The sequence below is a fragment of the Sorex fumeus genome, unplaced genomic scaffold (genome assembly GCF_029834395.1).
Source record: "Sorex fumeus unplaced genomic scaffold, SorFum_2.1 ptg000123l, whole genome shotgun sequence".
NCBI lineage: Eukaryota > Metazoa > Chordata > Mammalia > Eulipotyphla > Soricidae > Sorex > Sorex fumeus.
The window spans coordinates 5,530,301-5,551,286 of record NW_026606180.1 but is presented as its reverse complement, the minus strand read 5'-3'; positions in this window follow the sequence as shown (position 1 = coordinate 5,551,286).

Sequence of the window (20,986 nt, the reverse complement as noted above, 5' to 3'; positions counted from 1 at the left end):
GGCCTGCAGATGTAAAGAAACAATGTACATTTTGCTGCCTCAAGGTTCTTTCTGTAACTCCTCTTGATGGCACGACTATATTGCAGAGGTACTATGATCTATATAAGGGAGATTTCAGGGCTCTCTGGGGGACACGTGGGTCAGAGAACTTGGGAAGATGGGGCTGAGGACAGAAGCTGAGAGAACAAAGGAGCACGTGCTTGAGAGATCCTGGGGCCTCCATGACATACATGTCTTCCATGTAATAAACTGCTGCTAAGACCAACTAGCTTGGCCTCATTTGCTTCCTTCTCCTGCCCATCGCCATCCACCTCCCTGGAGTGGGGGAAACTACCTAACAGGGGCGGTGGGAAAGATAGATTGTTGCCATCCTTTTTGTGTTTACACAGCAATTCAAGTATTTTCTTATGCTAATATCAAAGTTTAGTAAAAAATCCAAAGGGTTTTTCTGTGTCTGAAAGCATGTTTGTATTCTTGTGGAATTGTTAAAAGTACCTGTTGTAGAAAGCTCATGATTTTAAATAAGGTACAAGAACTATTGAAATGAAGCCAAACGTTTTATCATGTTTTATATTAATTGGTGGTTCAAGGGTTTTATGCTGTTATATCAATGTATATATTTTTATCTGCATTGGATTAGAATATTTGACCTAGAAAATCTTGTGAGTTGAAATAATGTGGTACCTAAAAACAGGTTCAGGATTACTCCATAGCTTAGAGGCCAGCCAGGCATTCTAGGGGAAAGGGCCGTTCAGATAGAGAAGGGAGCACCAAATAAAGGGTGTTTGGAGGATCCTCCCAGGAGGGGAGATGCATGTTGAAAGTAGACTATGGACTGAACATGATTGCCACTCAATGCCTCTTTTGCAGACCACAACACTCAAAAGGAGAGAGAGAAGAAAGGGGAATGCCCTGCCACAGAGGCAGGGTGGGAGGGGGGGTAGGGGGGGATATTATCCATGGTGGTGGAAAATGGGCACTGGTGGAGGGATGGGTATTTGATGATTGTGTGACCGAAACCCAAGCACAAAGATTTGTAAATCTACAACTGTACCTCATGGTGCTTCACTAATAAAAAAAAAAACAAAAAAAAAAACAGGTTCATGTTTATTTTAAAATATGAGTTTCTAGAGTTATAAAGTTGGTTGCAAAACTTATCCTACCAGTGTTTGATTTGATCTATGAGACTTTTGGTAACTAAAATTTCTAGAGGTACTTAGCAAAAATTATAATTGATCTCAGATGTGAGCATTGTGCCTTGGTAAAAGTTTGAGATATGAATGGAGAATTTCATGGGAAATGTGGGAACTTTTACTATTAATCAGCCTGTCCAGAATATGAAAATGTATGCTATTATGATAACTGCAAAGCTTTGTCTCCAGGTATCAACCTAGTCCTGACCTTCAGAGAGCTTTGTCCTCAAGTGTGAAATCCTTTGTTTCGTGGTAATCTATGAGTGTTTTAATCTTTATATCTGTGTTTTCCTAGAAATCAGAATTCTAAGATGTCTCTTGGTTAATTTCTAATGTAAAGTGATCTTTTGCCCAGTGGATATACCTTGTAAAAGCTTTAATTGTGAGCATTTTTAAGGCATTTTGAATATCTATGGAACTGATCTAATGCTTTTGAAATAGGACTGCAGAGTACAGTTTTGTCATGTTAAGTGAGATGGTTGGTAACTTGTGTCTAAATTTGGGAGATCACATTGTACATTGTACTACTATAGATGTATGTCATAAGTTAGAAAGATAATGGATGGAGATATCGTCAGTGGGAAAATGGAAAGGGATCCTGTTAAAGTGAAGATGGTTTTGAAACGAGATGAAGGAAAGTTACAGGACAGAATGAATGTAAAGGAATGTGCAGAAGGTTTGAGGTTGTTTTAAAGAAAAGGAACTGATCAAATTGTTTTGTTATAAGAAACTCTTCAAGTCACATGCAGAATTGTTCTAGTACCTTTTTGGTGAGATCTATGGAAAAGATGATGAATGGATAGGCTGAACTCCTGTTACAGTGCTCTTAGATATTTGAATTTTTCAAAAATTGCAGGAAATCAAGAGTTTTTGACATGGGATTAAATTAATTAGACATGTTAAATTGTACACTGGACTCCTGGTACAGTGCTCTTATTAATGAAAAGTTAAAGTTTTCCACATGGGATTGAAAACATGTTAAACGGTATGCTTTATCTCTACAGATTTTAGCTTCTCTGACTAGGACCCACAGCAAACAGGTGTATTACATCTCTGTGAGTAAAGTGAAATGCTTGCTTTTCTCTTCTTTTGTACCTTCAGTATGTTTTTTGATGTTTCATGGCACTATGTTGGTTTGCATAAATCCAGATAAGTCTTTCCTCTCTGTAATAGGGTCTACCCCTCATGCAGATAGGAAAAACCAACCATGGGACCCCCAAAGCCCTTTCCAGGGAACGGTCAGGGGATCTGTCTAAATGACAGGAGCAGGGATTTAACAGGTACTGTTTCAAGTACCCTACAAACCTCAGGGCGACCCTAGAGGCAGGCCGGCTCTAGGAAAGACGTGGAAATCATCAATGCTATGGGGAATGAGGAACCCAGCACTCTTCAATGACCAACTAATTCTGGGCTTACTGTCAGCATCAAGGAAAAACCTGGAAACCAGGATTTCTCCCAGCCCTGAAGAAGGGATGGGATGGATTCCTTTCTGCCAGGACATCTCTGTGGAAAACGAGGACCAAAGCCACAACCTGAAGGCTTGAGGCCATCAATCCAGTTCATCATGGGACATCTTCTGGCCAGGCCTGGGTAGCTCTGATGTGCCAGATAAGATTAATGCCACTACTGGTGTGTCTCCTGTCTTTAGCTGATCCCCAGGACTTCTCAGTAAATAATTGGGGTATCCCAAATGGAGGGTTCTCTAATCTTACTGTGTTTATGCAAAAGAACAAGCCAGGTTTGTTAAACTATCTTGCAACGTTTTAAAATGAAGGTGGAGAGAAAACCATGTTTCTGTAACTTGCTTTTTGTAAGAATCAGATTCTAATTCTACAGAGGTGATTGAATAAATGTATTCTAATCTTGATCTAAAAGGTACCTCCTTTGGGGAAATTTAGATAAAACTTAGTTTACTGTCTGTAGGTAAAACAGCCTAATCTGTAAAGGGAACTCAATATTATACATGCTGTCACTAGTCTGATACGAGCATTGAAAGCCAGAGCTTTACTAGGGTGAAACTCATCTCAAAGTGCAGAATTGCTTTCCCCCGGTCTAAATTGGCCAAAGTGTCAAGAAAGGCATCTAAACTGGTTAAATTAGAGTAGATTAATATCTAGTTCTAAAATACTGTGAATTTTCTTTCTATACTTTATTGCATCTCATTTTCTGTGAACAGTCATTTGGAGAGAACAAGAATATTATCAGCTCTTAATTTCTGTTGCATCATGGGTTTAACAACTCCTGGACCAATGCAATGGAATATTATTAAAGGGTTATGTTTTAACACTAGTGAGAACCATCTTCCATGGGGAGGAACTGAGCAGCAAGTAAGGTAGAAGTAATTCAGAACTGTGCTTTCTGTGCCATTAATGAACCTAGTGGAAATCCTGAGCCTCCTCTCCTAACACCTGTTCAGCATCAAGGAACTTAGAGGTGAATCGGCAGCTTGACCTTATACAAATGATCAAACGTTCATATGTTCAAGGTATAAATATCTGTTGGTTCTCATTGATAGCTTCAGTATATGGGCAGAAGCTTTTCCAATCTGTACTGAGAAAGCCAGAGAATGGCTTGGTGTTTCTGTGACCATTAGAAAAATCTGAACACGGGAAGTTATATTATCAACCAAACCTGTTTGTAGAGTTAATCCTTTTCATTGTTTTAATGATAGAGATGGGTATGGCATTATGTTGCTTTGGTTTCTGTTGCTTTAACTCTTTTTAAGACCTCATCGAGAAATCTCTCACATCCCTGTTCGAGATAGTCTCCCAAAACCTGAGAGGACTCGACCTTCGACCTGTTGTTCCTCAAGAACAGAGGGCTTTGCTCTGATCTGGTGGAGGGATGCTGTTTCTACGCAGACCACACTGAGGTTGTCAGAGACTCTATAGCCAAGCTACGGGAAGGCCTTGAACGACGTCGGAGAAGCCTGGGAGAATTGGTTTGAGTCTTGAAGATCCTCCTAATTCTGGGCAACAATACCGGACTCCACCCACTGAGGGAAGCTACTCTTAACCACGGGTCCTTGAATTAGGCCCCGACCCCCCCATGATCTCTAGGATTAGAGATGCTCATGAAAAGAGGTGGGGAATGAAAGAATCCATATTAGGGCATCAAATTTTTGTGTACTTTAGCTAACTTGCAACATTGCTTTCTGTAAAACTGCTTGGCTGCTTTGCACCTGGGGGAGAGGGGACTTGGAAAGTGAACAGGGCATAACTTCTTTCTAAACCAAATGTGACAGGATTCAGGTGTATTTACTGTCCCTGAAATGTGTTGTCTCAGTAAAGCACCCTGCAGACTTGGGTAAAGGATAACTCAGGATGCAGGTGGTTGGGGGAAATTGCCCTTTCTTGGAGTGTATTGTCTCACTAAAGCACCCTGCAGACTTGGGTAACTCAAAACAAGGATGGTCAAGGGAGATTACCTAAGGCTTAATGATTCCGGGTATAACCTTGCTTGTGCTGACATTCAATGTACGTAAATGCTGATCTTTGAATCTATAGGCTAAGGAGTGAGGTAATTTTAAATGGATTGGTTAAGAAAGTATATGTTGTTACAAATCTATTGGCTATGAAATGCGCGGGCTTTGCTGTAACGGCCAGTGAAGGCCTATATAAGATCCCCTTTGAAGAAGTTTGGGGCTCTCAGCCACTGCCCATTTTTGGGGTATGCTGCGGAGCCCCAGCATGCTGGTCTAAATAAACCCCATTTTTACTCCTGCAGGAATTGTGTCTATCTGGTCTCTCCATGCCTCCCAGGGCTAGGGATCTCCAGATCCCAACAGTAGAAAGCTCATGATTTTAAATAAGGTACAAGAACTATTGAAATTAAGCCAAAGAAGGTTTTATCATGTTTTATATTAATTGGTGGTTCAAGGGTTTTATGCTGTTATATCAATGCATATATGTTTATCTGCATTGGATTAGAATATTTGACCTAGAATATCTTGTGAGTTGAAATAATGTGGTACATAAAAACAGGTTCATGTTTATTTTAACATATGAGTTTCTAGAGTTATAAAGTGGGTTGCAAAACTTATCCTACCGGTGGTTTTATTTGATCTATGAGACTTTTGATAACTAAAATTTCTAGAGGTACTTAGCAAAAATTATAATTGATCTCAGATGTGAGCATTGTGCCTTGGTAAAAGTTTGAGATATGAATGGAGAATTTCATGGGAAATGTGGGAACTTTTACTATTAATCAGCCTGTCCAGTATGTGAAAATGTATGCTATTATGATAACTGCAAAGCTTTGTCTCCAGGTATCAACCTAGTCCTGACCTTCAGAGAGCTTTGTCCTCAAGTGTGAAATCCTTTGTTTCATGGTAATCTATGAGTGTTTTAATCTTTATATCTGTGTTTTCCTAGAAATCAGAATTCTAAGATGTCTCTTGGTTAATTTCCAATGTAAAGTGATCTTTTGCCCAGTGGATATACCTTGTAAAAGCTTTAATTGTGAGCATTTTTAAGGCATTTTGAATATCTATGGAACTGATCTAATGCTTTTGAAATAGGACTGCAGAGTACAGTTTTGTCATGTTAAGTGAGATGGTTGGTAACTTGTGTCTAAATTTGGGAGATCACATTGTACATTGTACTACTATAGATGTATGCCATAAGTCAGAAAGATAATGGATGGAGATATCGTCAGTGGGAAAACGGAAAGGGATCCTGTTAAAGTGAAGATGGTTTTGAAACGAGATGAAGGAAAGTTACAGGACAGAATGAATGTAAAGGAATGTGCAGAAGGTTTGAGGTTGGTTTAAGAAAAGGAACTGATCAAATTGTTTTGTTGTAAGAAACTCTTGAAGTCACATGCAGAATTGTTCTAGTACCTTTTTGGTGAGATCTATGGAAAAGATGATGAATGGATAGGCTGGACTCCTGTTACAGTGCTCTTAGATATTTGAATTTTTCAAAAATTGCAGGAAATCAAGAGTTTTTGACATGAGATTAAATTAATTAGACATGTTAAATTGTACACTGGACTCCTGGTACAGTGCTCTTATTAATGAAAAGTTAAAGTTTTCCAATGGGATTGAAAACATGTTAAACGGTATGCTTTATCTCTACAGATTTTAGCTTCTCTGACTAGGACTCACAGCAAACAGGTGTATTACATCTCTGTGAGTAAAGTGAAATGCTTGCTTTTCTTTTGCACCTTCAGTATGTTTTGGATGTCTCATGGCACTATGTTGGTTTGCATGAATCCAGATAAGTCTTTCCTCTCTGTAATAGGGTGTACCCCTCATGCAGATAGGAAAAACCAACTATGGGACCCCCAAAGCCCTTTCCAGGGAACAGTCAGGGGATCTGTCTAAATGACAGGAGCAGGGATTTAACGGGTACTGTTTCAAGTACCCTACAAACCTCAGGGCGACCCTAGAGGCAGGCCGGCTCGAGGAAGAGTGGAAATCATCACTGCTATGTTAAATGAGGAATTCAGGACTCTGCAATGACTATCTCGGTCTGGGCCTATTCTCGGCATCAAGGAAAAACCTGGAAATCAGGATTTCTCCCAGCCCTGAAGAAGGGATGGGATGGATTCCTTTCTGCCAGGACATCTCTGGAAAACGAGGACCAAAGCCACAACCCGAAGGCTCGAGGCCATCAATCCAGTTCATCGCGGGACATCTTCTGGCCAGGCCTGGGTAGCTCTGATGTGCCAGATAAGATTAATGCCACTACTGGTGTGTCTCCTGTCTTTAGCTGATCCCCAGGACTTCTCAGTAAATAATTGGGGTATCCCAAAGGAGAGTTCTCTAATCTTACTGTGTTTATGCAAAAGAACAAAGCCAGGTTTGTTAAGCTATTTTGCAAAGTTTTAAAATGAAGGTGGAGAGAAAACCATGTTTCTGTAACTTGCTTTTTTGTAAGAATCAGATTCTAATTCTACAGAGGTGATTGAATAAAATGTATCCTAATCTTGATCTAAAGGGTACACCCTTTTGGGAAATTTAGATAAAACTTGGTTTACTGTCTGTAGGTAAACAGCCTAATCTGTAAAGGAACTCAATGTTATACATGCTGTCACTAGTCTGATCCGAGCATCGGGAGCCAGAGCTTTACTAGGGTGAAGCTCATCTCAAAGTGCAGAATTGCTTTCCCCCGGTCTGAATTGGCCAAAGTGTCGAGAAAGGCATCTAAACTGGTTAAATTAGAGTAGATTAATATCTAGTTCTAAAATACTGTGAATTTTCTTTCTATACTTTATTGCATCTCATTTTCTGTGAACAGTCATTTGGAGAGAACAAGAATATTATCAGCTCTTAATTTCTGTTGCATCATGGGATTAACAACTCCTGGACCAATGCAATGGAATATTATTAAAGGGTTATGTTTTTACACTAGTGAGAACCATCTTCCATGGGGAGGAACTGAGCAGCAAGTAAGGTAGAAGTAATTCAGAACTGTGCTTTCTGTGCCATTAATGAACCTAGTGGAAATCCTGAGCCTCCTTTCCTAACACCTGTTCAGCATCAAGGAACTTAGAGGTGAATTGGCAGCTTGACCTTATACAAATGATCAAATGTTCATATGTTCAAGGTATAAATATCTGTTGGTTCTCATTGATAGCTTCAGTATATGGGCAGAAGCTTTTCCAATCTGTACTGGGAAAGCCAGAGAATGGCTTGGTGTTTCTGTGACCGTTAGAAAAATCTGAACACAGGAAGTTATATTATCAACCAAACCTGTTTGTAGAGTTAATCCTTTTCATTGTTTTAATGATAGAGATGGGTATGGCATTATGTTGCTTTGGTTTCTGTTGCTTTAACTCTTTTTAAGACCTCATCGAGAAATCTCTCACATCCCTGTCTCCCAAAACCTGAGAGGACTCGACCTTCGACCTGTTGTTCCTGAAGAACAGAGGGCTCTGCTCTGTTCTGGTGGAGGGACGCTGTTTTTACGCAGACCACACTGAGGTTGTCAGAGACTCTATGGTCAAGCAACGGGAAGCCCTTGAACGACGTCTGAGAGAAAGGGAGGCCTGAAAGAATTGGTTTGACTGGGCAACAATACTGGACTCTACCCACTGAGGAAAGGTACTCTTAACCATGGGCCCTAGAATAAGGCCCCGATCCCCCCACGATCTCTAGGATTAGAGATGCTCATTAAAAGAAGTGGGGAATGAAAGAATCCATATTAGGGCATCAAATTGTTGCGTGCTTCAGCTAACTTGCAGCATTGCTTTCTGTAAAACTCCTTGGCTGCTTTGCACCTGGGGGAGAGGGGACTTGGAAAGTGAACAGGGCATAACTTCTTTCTAAACCAAGTGCGGCAGGATTCAGGTGTATTTGCTGTTCCTGAAATGTATTGTCTCAGTAAAGCAGTAAAGCACCCTGCAGACTTGGGTAAAGGATAACTCAGGATGCTGTGGTTGGGGGAAATTGCCCTTTCCCGGACTGTATTGTCTCACTACAGCACCCTGCAGATTTGGGTAACTCAAAATGTGGATGGTCAAGGGAGATTACCTAAGGCTCAATGGTTCCGGCTATAACCTTGCTTGTGCTGACAATTGATGTATGTAAATGCTGATCTTTGAATCTATAGGCTAAGGAGTGAGGTACTTTTAAATGGATTGGTTAAGAAAGTATATGTTGTTACAAATCTATTGGCTATGAAATGCGCAGGGTTTGCTGTAACGGCCAGTGAAGGCCTATATAAGATCCCCTTTGAAGAAGTTCGGGGCTCTCAGCCACTGCCCATTTTTGGGGTATGCTGCGGAGCCCCAGCATGCTGGTCTAAATAAACCCCGTTTTTACTCCTGCAGGAATTGTGTCTACCTGGTCTCTCTGCGCCTCCCAGGGCTAGGGAACTCCCGATCCCAACACAGGGTGACCAGCAACAGAAATTTGCAGCTGAACTTTCCAGGGACATGACTGTGACGGTGAGCTTTTCTATGACTAGCAAGGAGGAAAGCTTCTGTACCAACTGCCTACTCGTGAGTATAGTTTTTCATTAATTCCTCCCACAAAACATACTTAGCAGTCACTCATGACAGATGCAAGTGCATAGAGAGTCTCAGACAACCATGTCCCTTTTGTTATGAATTGACAGTCTAGTAAGAAATGTGGAGAAACAGCAAAGAAGAATTAAGAAGATGAGTTCTACATGGTATGCAAGAAAGAGTCAGGAAAATTTTTCTCCATGTGGGGTGATTGAGGCAGAAATAGAATTCTACAGAGTAGTCTGGGGGAAGGCTGTATGAAGAAGACTTTCAGATTTGCAAGATAGCAAATCTTGTATACATTGCTTCTATGAATTAAGTAGGCAGTGTTATCCCACACAGGAACCTAGTATATACTCAGGAGAACATACACTACTATAACCACTTGTTATCCTTGTACTATTTTATTCAGTCTATGCAGGGGAGATGAAGAGGCTTATTTAATGCACTAAGACTTGATCAGGGCTGACTTCAAATTCAATAGCAAGAAAGAAGTACAGATAGAGTTACAACTCAAGATACAATTCTAGACCCTTTGCACACACAGCTAATCAACTCATCACAGAAAATGGATCTATTGTGAGGCATTTGGGTTCCGTAGAGGAAGCCATGGGCCATGAAAGGCTCTGTGCTGGTGCCCATGGAGAAGTCATACACCAACAAGGACCATAAAGGCCAGCCAGCCTAAAAAGCATCATATTACACTCTCCAGACCTAATTGCTTTTCAGACTAAACAGCACAATTTACAGTCAGCTCTGGGAGAATGACGTCTCCCCTTCCACTTCTGCTCCACTCTGAGGGATTCCAGCATTTTCCCTGGAGACATTAGACAGAGGCCTGAAAGACTAAGGATCTTCGGACTCAAAGGCAACTATTGTAAAAAGCCCCAAGGAGGATCTTATTGGGAGGAAGAGGAACTAAGTGCTATTGCAGGCTCAAGCACCACAGAGGGGCCACCCCAGATAAAGCTCTGCAAAATTCATCTGGAGAGGCCATCATGACACGGAGGTCAACCAGAAAGCCAACAAATTAACTGCCTTCTGCTCCTTGCTGTTTTTAAGTAATCAAATAATCAAACCCAGGTAGACAGCCTTAATCCCCAGAAATAGCCTGCTTTATAAATCATGCAAAGAAAATTACTCAGCATATCCAAATTTCTTTTCTCAGTACAAAGTAGTTATTTTTAGATCACAAACAAGTTCTTCCAAACAAGTCAGATTATCTTTCAGTGTCATCACTTTAACAAAAGTAAACCTCAACTTCACAATGCCTTTCCTTTCTACAGTGTGGCATCTTCATCCATTGCTAAGTCATGCCCTTTTACTTGTAACCCAAAGGCCAGATTTTATAAAAGCATGACCTTAAGTCTAGAGATGTCTCATTCTTCAGTAATCATGCACTGAGATATTTGTATTCCAAGTTCTAGTTGATGCTAAGGAAAAATGTATACATGTTAGCTAAAACTAGGTGGCAACAAGTAAGAATATTAGTGGAAGCTCAGCTTCATGTTTATCCACACGTGAGGTATTCAGTGATTCAGTGTCTGTGCTTCTATTAAGTTTGGGCATGCAATCACCAGCAGCTCACAGTGAAGTGGGCCATGCTCACTGAGAGGGCCAGGGTTCTGCCTGCTGCATTATTATTTTCAAGTGTCCCTTGGGCACCTCTGTGGTGACTGTCATTCTTCTGGCTTTGCTAATCAAATTTTTGCCATTTGGGCACAATCACTACAGTATCCAGAGACGAACAGTAATGAGAACGCATAGAATGAACTGAGGAGCCCACTACTTTGAGTTTGAGTTTGTTCACTGCTTTAGTTGCTGATTGGTAGTCAGTTGCCAACACCACCCTTTGCTTCATTATCTCTTCTGCAAAATGGGAATGCTAATAATAATGACCGCAAAGAACATGTCAGGTACCGCATACAAAAAACTACTGTTGTTACCGTGGTGTTTATTATTATCATCATTATCTTCCTTGTTGTTCTCATCATCATCAATGTGAACATCCCTAGAATACATAGTAATGTGTGTGCCTCTTTGGGGTTTGAGAGAGAGTACAGTGTGTAGGGTGCTTGCATTGTATGTAAACAAACTTGGTTCAATTCCCAGCACTCCATAAGGTCTCCCAAGCCCCACTAAGAGAAATACCTTAGGGGAGAGCCAGGAGTAAGTCCTGAGTACTGCCAAGTGTAACCCAGAATACACACAAAAATCATTATTTGGGGCTGAGAGATGGTACAATGGACAGGGTGTGTGTGTGGCTGACACAGATTTGTTCCCAATGCCCTGTATAAATCTCTAAGCACTTCCAGGAGTGATCCCTAAGTGCAGAACTAGGTACAGTCCTGAGCATTGCCTGGGTATAGCCAAAACAAACAAAAATGTATATGACTCTTTAAAGAAAATCAATTTCTTCACTTGATAAAGTCATACACAAATCAGTCATTAACATATTATTTTCTACCTTTTCATTTGATAAAATTATAGAATAACTAAACTCATGGACACAAATTTTGGGGTAAAAAACCCTATCAGCTTGGGATCAGAAGGGATAGAGGGAAACAACTCAGAGTGGCAGACAATCAGTATTCTTCATTGTTTGGTGTGTGCAAGACCTGCTGTGTGAACAGACCAAGTGGACTACTGACTAGTCAGAAGATTAACTGTGTTAACAGACTGATTAATTAACTGTGTACAGGATTAAATGGCAGCACCAACATGGATTTGGACTGGGATCCATGACAGCCTCTTATCTTTTGACTCAGTTAGTGTAAATCTTCTAGGACAGGACTGACCATTGACCCCCCCAGCCCCTGGCAGTTGGCAGGAAGGAGGGAACCTTCAAGTCTAAACAGCCAGTTCCAAACCAGAGACTGGTGGTTTAGCCAGGTCAGAGAGCAAATCCATGATGGAAAGCTGGGCCATGACAGAAAATGCCTGGCAATGCTCAGAGGTTACTCGTGACTCTGTGCTCAAGGATCATTCCTGATGGGGCTTGGATACCATATGGGATGCTGAGGATAAAAACAGGGTGAGTCACATGCAAGGCAAAAACCCTACTTGCTATACTATTGCTCTGCCTGCTAACCTCCCCCCTCCGCCCCCTTTTTGCAATAACTTTACTTTCCCATTATTTTTGACCTGTCTTTTGACTCCTGAAGCCACTTTGGTACCTCACACAGGTTGCTACATTGTAACCTCTGACTCTGCAGTGGACAGCACAAATATTCAGGCCATTTGCCTCAGGTAATGGTCACTCAAAGCAGAGAGTTTCTGGACAATTAGATTGACTCCTTCTCCAATTGTAGTCTTTGCAAAGTTGGGTTTAAGCCCCTCTTCTTTCTCTTCCCACTTATGTCTTCCCCTCTCTTTATGGTCACTCCATGGAAAACTGATAAAATTGCTTCTAGAATCCCTTTCCATCCAGATACTAAATTTGCATTTTGCTTTCTACTTTAGCCTTTGCCATTTGATTCATTCAGATGGATCAAGAATTTTTTTCTTCTGAGTTTTCAACTTTCTACTCCAGATTCTTTAGCATTTTCAACCCCAAAACATATAGAAATGACACACAAGGTCCTGGAGATAAGAATGCCTCTCTGAATAGCTTACAAAGCCTTCCAGTTCCAGGACAGTGGATGCAGTCTTTGAAGAATGAGACAGTTCTTTCTAATCTCAGCACTAAGTACTCCGTCTAGCATTCTTTCTGCGATGGGTAGTTCAGTCTTGACTGTCAGACTGCCTCAATATGTCAGTCTGATTCAATCAATGACAGGATCTCTTTGGGATTAGACTTTCTTTTCTTTTCTTTTCTTTTAATTTTAATTGGATCAGCATGAGATGAACAGTTACAAGACTGTTTATGATTGGGTTTCAGTCATACAATGTTCCAACACCCATCCCTCCATCCCTCCACAAGTGTACATTTCACCAATGTCCCCCCCTTCCCTTCTTCTGCCCCCCCCACTGCCTGTCTCTATGTCAGGCACTTTCCTTCTCTCTGTGTGTCTCTCTATCTCTGTCTCTGTCCCTCTCTCTGTCTCTCTCTCTCTCACTCCTTTCACTCCTTTTGGACATTATGGTTTGCAATACAAATACTGAGAGATTATCATGGTTGTTCCTTTACCTCCTTCGTACTTTCAGGACATAGTTCCTACCCATAGCGATCATTTCCAACATCTTTGTCATAGTAGTCCCTTCTCTTTTTCAGCTGCCTTTTCCCCAATCACTTTGAAGCAGACTTCCAACTGTGAACCAATCCTCCTGGCCATTGTCTCTGCTGTTCTTGGGTATTGGTTTCATATTGTATTTTTTACAAGCCACAAATGAGTGCAATTATTCTGTCTGTCCATCTCTTTCTGACTCATTTCATTCAGCATGATACTCTTCATGTCCATCCATTTATAAGCAAATTTCATGACTTCATTTTTCCTAACAGCTGCATAGTATTCCATCATGTATATGTGTCACATCTCTTTAACCAGTCATCTGTTCTTGGACACTCGAGTTGTTTCTAGATTCTGGCTGTTGTAAATAGTGCCACAATAAACATAGAAGTACAGATGGCATTTCTTCTGTGTGTTTTTTGCACCCCTGGTGGAAGTGGTATTGCTGTGTTGCATGAAAGCTCAATTTCTAGCTTTTTGAGGAATGCCTGTATTGTTTTCCAAAGAGAATGGCCCAGTCAGCATTCCCACCAACAATGAAGGAGAGTTCCTTTCTCCTCACACCAACACCAACACTCTTGCTCTTTGTCTTTCTGATGTGTGCTGGTTTCTATGGTGTAATATGATATCTCATTGTTGTTTCAATTTGCATCTTCCTGATGATTAGTCATGTTGAGCATTTTTTCATGTGTCTTTTGGCCACCTGTAGTGACCAAGACATAAAGACAGTCCACAGAGTGGGAAAAAATTATTTACCCAACACCCATCTGATAAGGAGTTATTGCCTAAGATATATAAGGTCCTCGTAGAACTTTACAAGAAAAAAATCCAACTCCGTCAAAAAATGGGGAGAAAAAAACTCTCTTAAAGAGTTCCTCAAAGGGGTTAATCTCTTATTAACCCCACAATTTATCTACTTTCCTCATCAAGCAAACCTAATTCATTTCCAGGCACCATAGTAAGGCCCCTGCAGAAGAAATCTTAGTTGAATTTCTCTCTAAACTCCCTTTACGTATGAGGCTTTTGCAAAGATAGGAGAGGAGGTTAAGGAAAACTTATCTTGTGCTTTCTCTAGTCACTCATTGGAGAGTACAATAACAAACCAGTAGTCAAATTTGGGAAAGAAACAGAATACATGAATTAATTTAATGCCAATGGACATCTAAGCAAGCATCAAGCATCTAAGTAGAATGAACACTGGGAAAGAGCATAGAAATAGTATCTGACTCTGACAACCAGATTTTATGTCTTCAGAAGGACCTAACTTGCCATCAATAGCAATTGGCTCTTTTAACTGGATGTCATACTCTAAAATAATGATACTGGTCATAAGCAAAGAACTCTATTTTGAGGAGATCACCTACATGTTGTAGATGATTTGGGGGCACCTCTTGGTGAATCGAAACCAACTGGGATGCCATTTTAATGCAAGGGACTATGAATATGGTTAGTTAGGCCTGCAGTGTGGAGTCTGGCTGTGTTTGACAGCAGGGTCAGTTGTTTGTGTGATACTGGAGGTCAAACCAAAGTTTGCCTACCTGCTACGTTGTTTCTCCTGCCCAAGGAATTTATATCTTAGTCAGTTTGCAATCCTATTACGAAAGAAGTAAGCTTTACAAAAAATTTTTTTGTTTGTTCATATTTGGTGGCCATATTCATGGGGCTATTCCTGGGTCTTGCTCAGAAGTAACCCTTGTTGGTGCTCAGGTGCAGAAGGGGTCCCAGGGATTGATATAGATTAATGTAAGCAAGTACTTTACTTCTGGTACTATCTTTCTGCCCCCAGGATTATTCTCTTAAAACTTTCCTAAAATACTGAACACTCTCACTTGTGATGGAAGCTGGAACAAGGAATGCTAGGGACAGACATTTACAAGGCCATTACTTCACTGATGGTGTTCCCAGTGTGGGACTGAGGAGCTGGTTAAAGTATATCATTAACTGTACTGGTTTTACCTGAATTTCTGTCAAAACATGGGTTGTTTGTGGGGTGCTCAATTTGCCCCAAAATCACCTCTAGGTCATCTCAGGGTCATCTCCAAAGTAGCTAACCTCTCTTGTTATTTCTAGAGCAGGGTGGTAGACCGCAGCCTCTGAAGTCACTAGCCCAGTTCTTCTGTATTGGTGCTCCCCAGGCACTAGGTGTCCTCCCTAGGGACTTCCCCAACTACCCCCAAGCTGTGGGGCCATACCAGGCTGTGACCTGGACTTACTCTAGGCTCTGCCTTCAGGCATCACTAACTGTCAGAGCCTAGGGAGTTATAATTAGTGCCATAGTTTGAACCAGGAGTACAATATGCAAGGCAAGTGCCTTAAACCTTGGACTTTCTTTCTGGTTTTTTTTGCATATTAAAATTATTTTTTAAAATCTCAGTAACTATGATTTACAATACTGTTAATGATAGGATTTTGTACATACAATGTTCCTAGCCCATGCCTCCAACATAGTGCTAACTTCCACCGTTTTCTCAGGGTTCTCCTCAGTTCTCTCCCTGCCTCCAAGCTCTTCCTCATACCCACATTCTCCTTACCACAGTAAGTTCAGTTCTGCATTAAAACTTGACCACACGGGTAGACATAGGTATACATTGTGAATCCCAGCATCCATCAATAGCTCTTCTACACCTGGGATGTTTGCCTTATTCCAGGTACCTACAATCCCCAGATCAGATTCTTGATGAGTAATTTTGGGTGAAGACATTTGACTGCAACACGAAGGGCTTCTTTCCATGGCACACTCCTTTTTTCTTTTTTATCTAGCTCCTTACTTTTAATGGGAGACTGCATGTAAGGCCATAGTGAGAAAGCCAGCAATCACACAATATATCCATGGGGAAATCATTATTCTTGTGTGCTTAAAGCACCTTGTTTAAACTGTCTTTAAATTATTTCTCTGGAAATCTGTCTGGCTTAAATGTGTTTATCCCCCTGCCTTTGTTAGTCCTTGTTTGCATTCACGGGGCATTAGTAACAGATGAGCAGTCATTGTAAGGTCTTTAGCTCTCTGAGGCCCTGTAGTTGCTTCCACATTTCTCACCTAGATAAAATCAACAAGAACAGAAAAGGAAGCTATGGCAGAGATCCCAGGGAGAGGAGGGGAGATATGCAGAATAAAGAAATCACTAGAAAGAGGCAGGAGGATGTATCTTTATTTCTTTAAATTGAGTGAGTGTGGTATGTCTGTGTGCATGCAGGCATCCCCCCACCCCCTTTCTTTCTGAAACACAATATGTCTTGCAGAAATATCAAATCAGAAGTGATATTATTATGAATAGATAAGTGAGAAAGTATATCTAGAAACATAAAGCAGAAGCAGTATGAAAGTTCTGTGTTGAATCTTATAGTCTAGGCCATGGCTCTGAAAAAATTATTACTGTCCTCAGAAGAACGGATAACATGAGCCACAGCATAGAGAGCTCCTAATTTTTACTTGCCAGTGCTATCTCTAAAATACAGAATAGTTAATGATGAATGCATAAGGTAACTGATAAAATAAAATGATCTCTAAGTAGGTCAGATGGAGGCCAAAGCATCAGGTCACTTCAAGGGCTGCTCTGGTCACTGTCTACTGGGCATGAAGTGAATACTGGGGACTCCAGAATTCCACTGCAGAGGCTCAAATCCAAGCTCTGTGACCTCTCAGCCATGCAACCTCTTTCGTTTGGGTTTGATTTGATTTGGTTTGGGCCGAGTGCTTAGAGGAACTTGAGGTACTGGGGACTAAACCTGGGGCTCTTTCATGTAAATCATCCCTCCAGACCTTTGAGTTATATGCGTTATGCACCATGGAGTTGGTTTTTAACTTCTCTTTGCCTTTATTTACTCTTTATAAAGGAGGGCTTATAATAGCTACCCCACAGAGCTTGGGGGATAAGTAAATGAGTTATAGTGTGTCAGAAATTTAGAACTGTGCCTACCCATATAGTAAATTCTAAAATGGATATTTTTATATACTTTATATATACAAAGGTATTGATGTGTGTCTACATATATGCATCTATAGCTTCGGTAAGTTTAATACAACTATCAGTGAAGGTGGTAGAGACCACCAGATGCTTCCCAATAGCCTTTCACAACTAATAAAACATAAAAACGAAAACATTGTAGGAAGATCAAGATCAACAAGCTGATTCCAATTCCTAGAGAGAGATGTGGGAGGAAGGTTAGTAGACTATGAGGTTAGGAAGTTAGTGGCAAATTAAACTATGATGTATTAATGAACCTTATCTATACAGATAACAAGCGAGTCTTCAGAATTAGAGCAGGTGCATGGTTAGATCTAGCGAGTGCATGAAGGACATTCTGGCATAAGGTGGAGAACGGATCCAGTGTTGAGCAAAGGCTGTGGTGGCGACTTGCTGCAGTCAACCATTGAGATGAGGACTACTGAACTAAAGCAGTGGCAGAGATGTGCATGATGGGTCTGGAAAGAGATTCAAAATCTCCCTGTGTCGGATAATCGGGATGACTCAAGGCAATGTCCAACATGGTACACAAAGTAGTGTATATGAGAAAAAAAATAATAAGCATTTTGTTTGGGATATGAAGATTTACTGTGTTTGGCATATCGAATACGTCACGGGGAGCTTGCCAGGCTCTGCCGTGCGGGCGAGATACTCTCGGTAGCTTGCCGGGCTCTCCGAGAGGGGCGGAGGAATCTAACTCGGGTCGGCCACGTTGGCTGCGTGCAAGGCAAATGCCCTACCGCTGTGCTATGAAGATTTAAGTGTCTGTGTGTGGAGCCCCAAGAGACTCGTTCAATGCTTACTTGTTGCTCAGGAGTGCAACAAAAGCAGGATACAGAAACCGGGGCTGAGGGAGGGCACACTGACTCAATATGGAGACTAAAGCTCTGGGTGGCATGTAACAACTCAGGGAGGTCTCACAGAGCAGGGAAATAAAATACAGAGCCATCCCCACATTCGTGAGGTGCTTTTCTGTTCCTAGCACTTACCATGTGTCAGATGCCAAGAGTGGAAAGCAGATAAGTTCCCACTCTTTTGTATCATGGTACCACTATGACTCCCTCTGAATTAAACCTGGGGTCTGCCATCTAGTGCTCTGGATCCATTTCAAAGACTTTGTAGCCCTGCACTGCAATACTGTGACCAACCACTGACCACATCGACCATTCCTCCATCTGATCTTCATCCATGGTGGGCAGCCTCCCTCAGCTGGTCTCTTTCTCTCCCAGAAAAGACCAGACTGTTGGAAGATCTTTTTCTTTGATCCTCCACTTAATAATCTGTGGAGAGCTGCTCACACTCTGTGTCTAACGGCACTCACGGTGGTAAGCAAGAGAGGTACTCTCTTTTGCTCTCGTGATCTTCTGTCAGGTTGATCAGCTTGACCACCAACAGGACATACTTTGGCAAAAAGTTTTTTATTGAATCACCATGAGATACAGTTACAAAGCTTCCATGTTTGAGTTTCAGCCATACAATGATTGAATACCCATCCCTCCACCAGTGCACGTTATCCACCACCAATGTCCCTAGTACCCTCCCACTCAAACCCTCCCCCTTACTTTATGGCAGAACATTTCCCCCCGTACTCTCTCTCTACTTTGGGGAATGATGGTTTGCAATTTAGATACTTAGAGGCTATCGTATTTGGTTCTTTATCTTCTTTCAGGACACATCTCCCATCCCAAGCTATCCCTCTCACCATCATTGATTTAGTGATATCTTCTCTATCCCAGCTGCCTTCTCTCCCAGATCATGAGGCAGGCTTACAATTATAGAACAATATTCCTTGCCCTGTCTTTACTGTCCTTGGGTATCAGTCTCATATTATGTTATTTTATATTCCACAAGTGATTGCAGCCATTCTATATCTGTCCCTCTCTTTCTGAATTATTTCACTTAGTATGATACTCTCCATGACCATCCACTTGTAAGCAAATTTTATGACTTCATCTTTCCTAATAACTGCATAGTATCCCATTGTGTAGATGTACCAAGTTTCTTTAACTAGTCATCTGTTCTCTGGCACTTGAGTTATTTAGATTCTGGCTACCGTGAACAGCGCTGCAATGAACAGATGCATATGTCATTTCTATCGTGCTTTCTTGCACCCTCTGGATATATTCCCAGAAGCGGTATTGAGGGATAATATGGAAGCTCAATTTCTAATTTTTGAAGGAATGCCCATATTGTTTTCCAAATAGGTTGGACCAGTCGGCATTCCTACCAACAATGAAGAGAGTCCCTTTCTCCCTGCATTCGTGCCAGCAATGGTTGTTCTGGTTGTTCTTGTTCTTTTTAATATGTGCCAGTCTCTGTGGTGTGAGATATTTCATTGTTGTTTTGATTTGAATCTCTCTGATCATTAGCCATTTGGAGTATTTTTTCACGTGCCTTTTGGTCATTTGTATTTCTTTTTTGAGGAAGTTTCTGTTCATTTCTTCTCCCCATTTTTCGATGGGGTTCGAGGTTTTTTCCTTGTACAATTCTACTAGTATCTTGTATATCATGGATATTAATCCCTTATCAGATGGGGATTGGAGAAACTTTCTTTTCCATTCTGTGGGTTTTTTCTGTATTTTGGTCACTGTTTCCTTTAAGGTGCAGAAGCTTCTTAGTTTCACATAATCCCATTTGTTTGTTAATTGTTTGCTTCTTAGTTTAATGTAGTCCCATTTGTTTGTTTCCACTTGCTTGGTCAGTGGTGTCTCATCCTTAAAGAAGTTTTAGCATCAATGTCATGGAGGGTTCTGCCTACATTTTCCTCCATGTACCTTATGGATTCAGGTCTGATACTGATGTCTTTAATCCACTTTATCTGACCCTAGTGTCTGGTATGAGACAGAGGTCAGAGTTAATTTCTTTGCAGGTAGCTGTCCAGTTTTCCCAGCACCATTCATTAAAGAAGCTTTCTTTGTTCCACTTCACGTTTGTTATTCCTTTATCAAAGATTTAGTGATCATATACTTGAGAGTTTGCGACAGAATATTCAACTGTGCTTCATTGATCTGCAGGTCTGTATTTAGTCCAATACCATGCTGTTTTAATTACTACTATATAGTTTGAAGTTAGGGAAGGTGATGCCACTCATCTTCTTTTCCCCAAGGATTGCTTTAGCTATTCGTGGGGGGTTATTGTTCCATATGACTTTCAGGAGTGTTTTTGTCTATTTCTTTGAAGAATGTCATGGGTACCTTGATAGAGACTGCATTAAATCTGTGTGGTGCTTGGGGAGTATTGCCATTTTGATCATGTTAATCCTCCCTATCCATGAGCAAGGGATGTGTCTCCATTTCCTAGTGTCCTCTTTTATTTCTTGAAGTAGTGTTTTCTAATTTTCTTTGCATAGGTTCTTCACCTCTTTAGTTAAGCTGATTTTGAGGTATTTGATTTTCTGAGGCACTATTGTGAACTGGGTTTTTTTTTTTTAAATATCTCTTTCTTCTCTTTCATTATTTATATATAGAAAAGCCATGGAATTCCTCTTGACATCATTCCGTAGTTCTCTCACGTGTTGTTTTCATGGAATGTAGTCTTTTTCCCATTTTCTTTTTTTCTAAAGGCTTCCTGTATTCCGTCTTGGGACTCCCTGATATTGTCCTCAGTTGCTGTCACTCTGCTCATTCTCTGGAATTTTTCATTTCACTACCAAGCTCCACGTTGTCGGTTCTGGGTGCAGTTTTCTCTTCTGACCACACACTTCTTG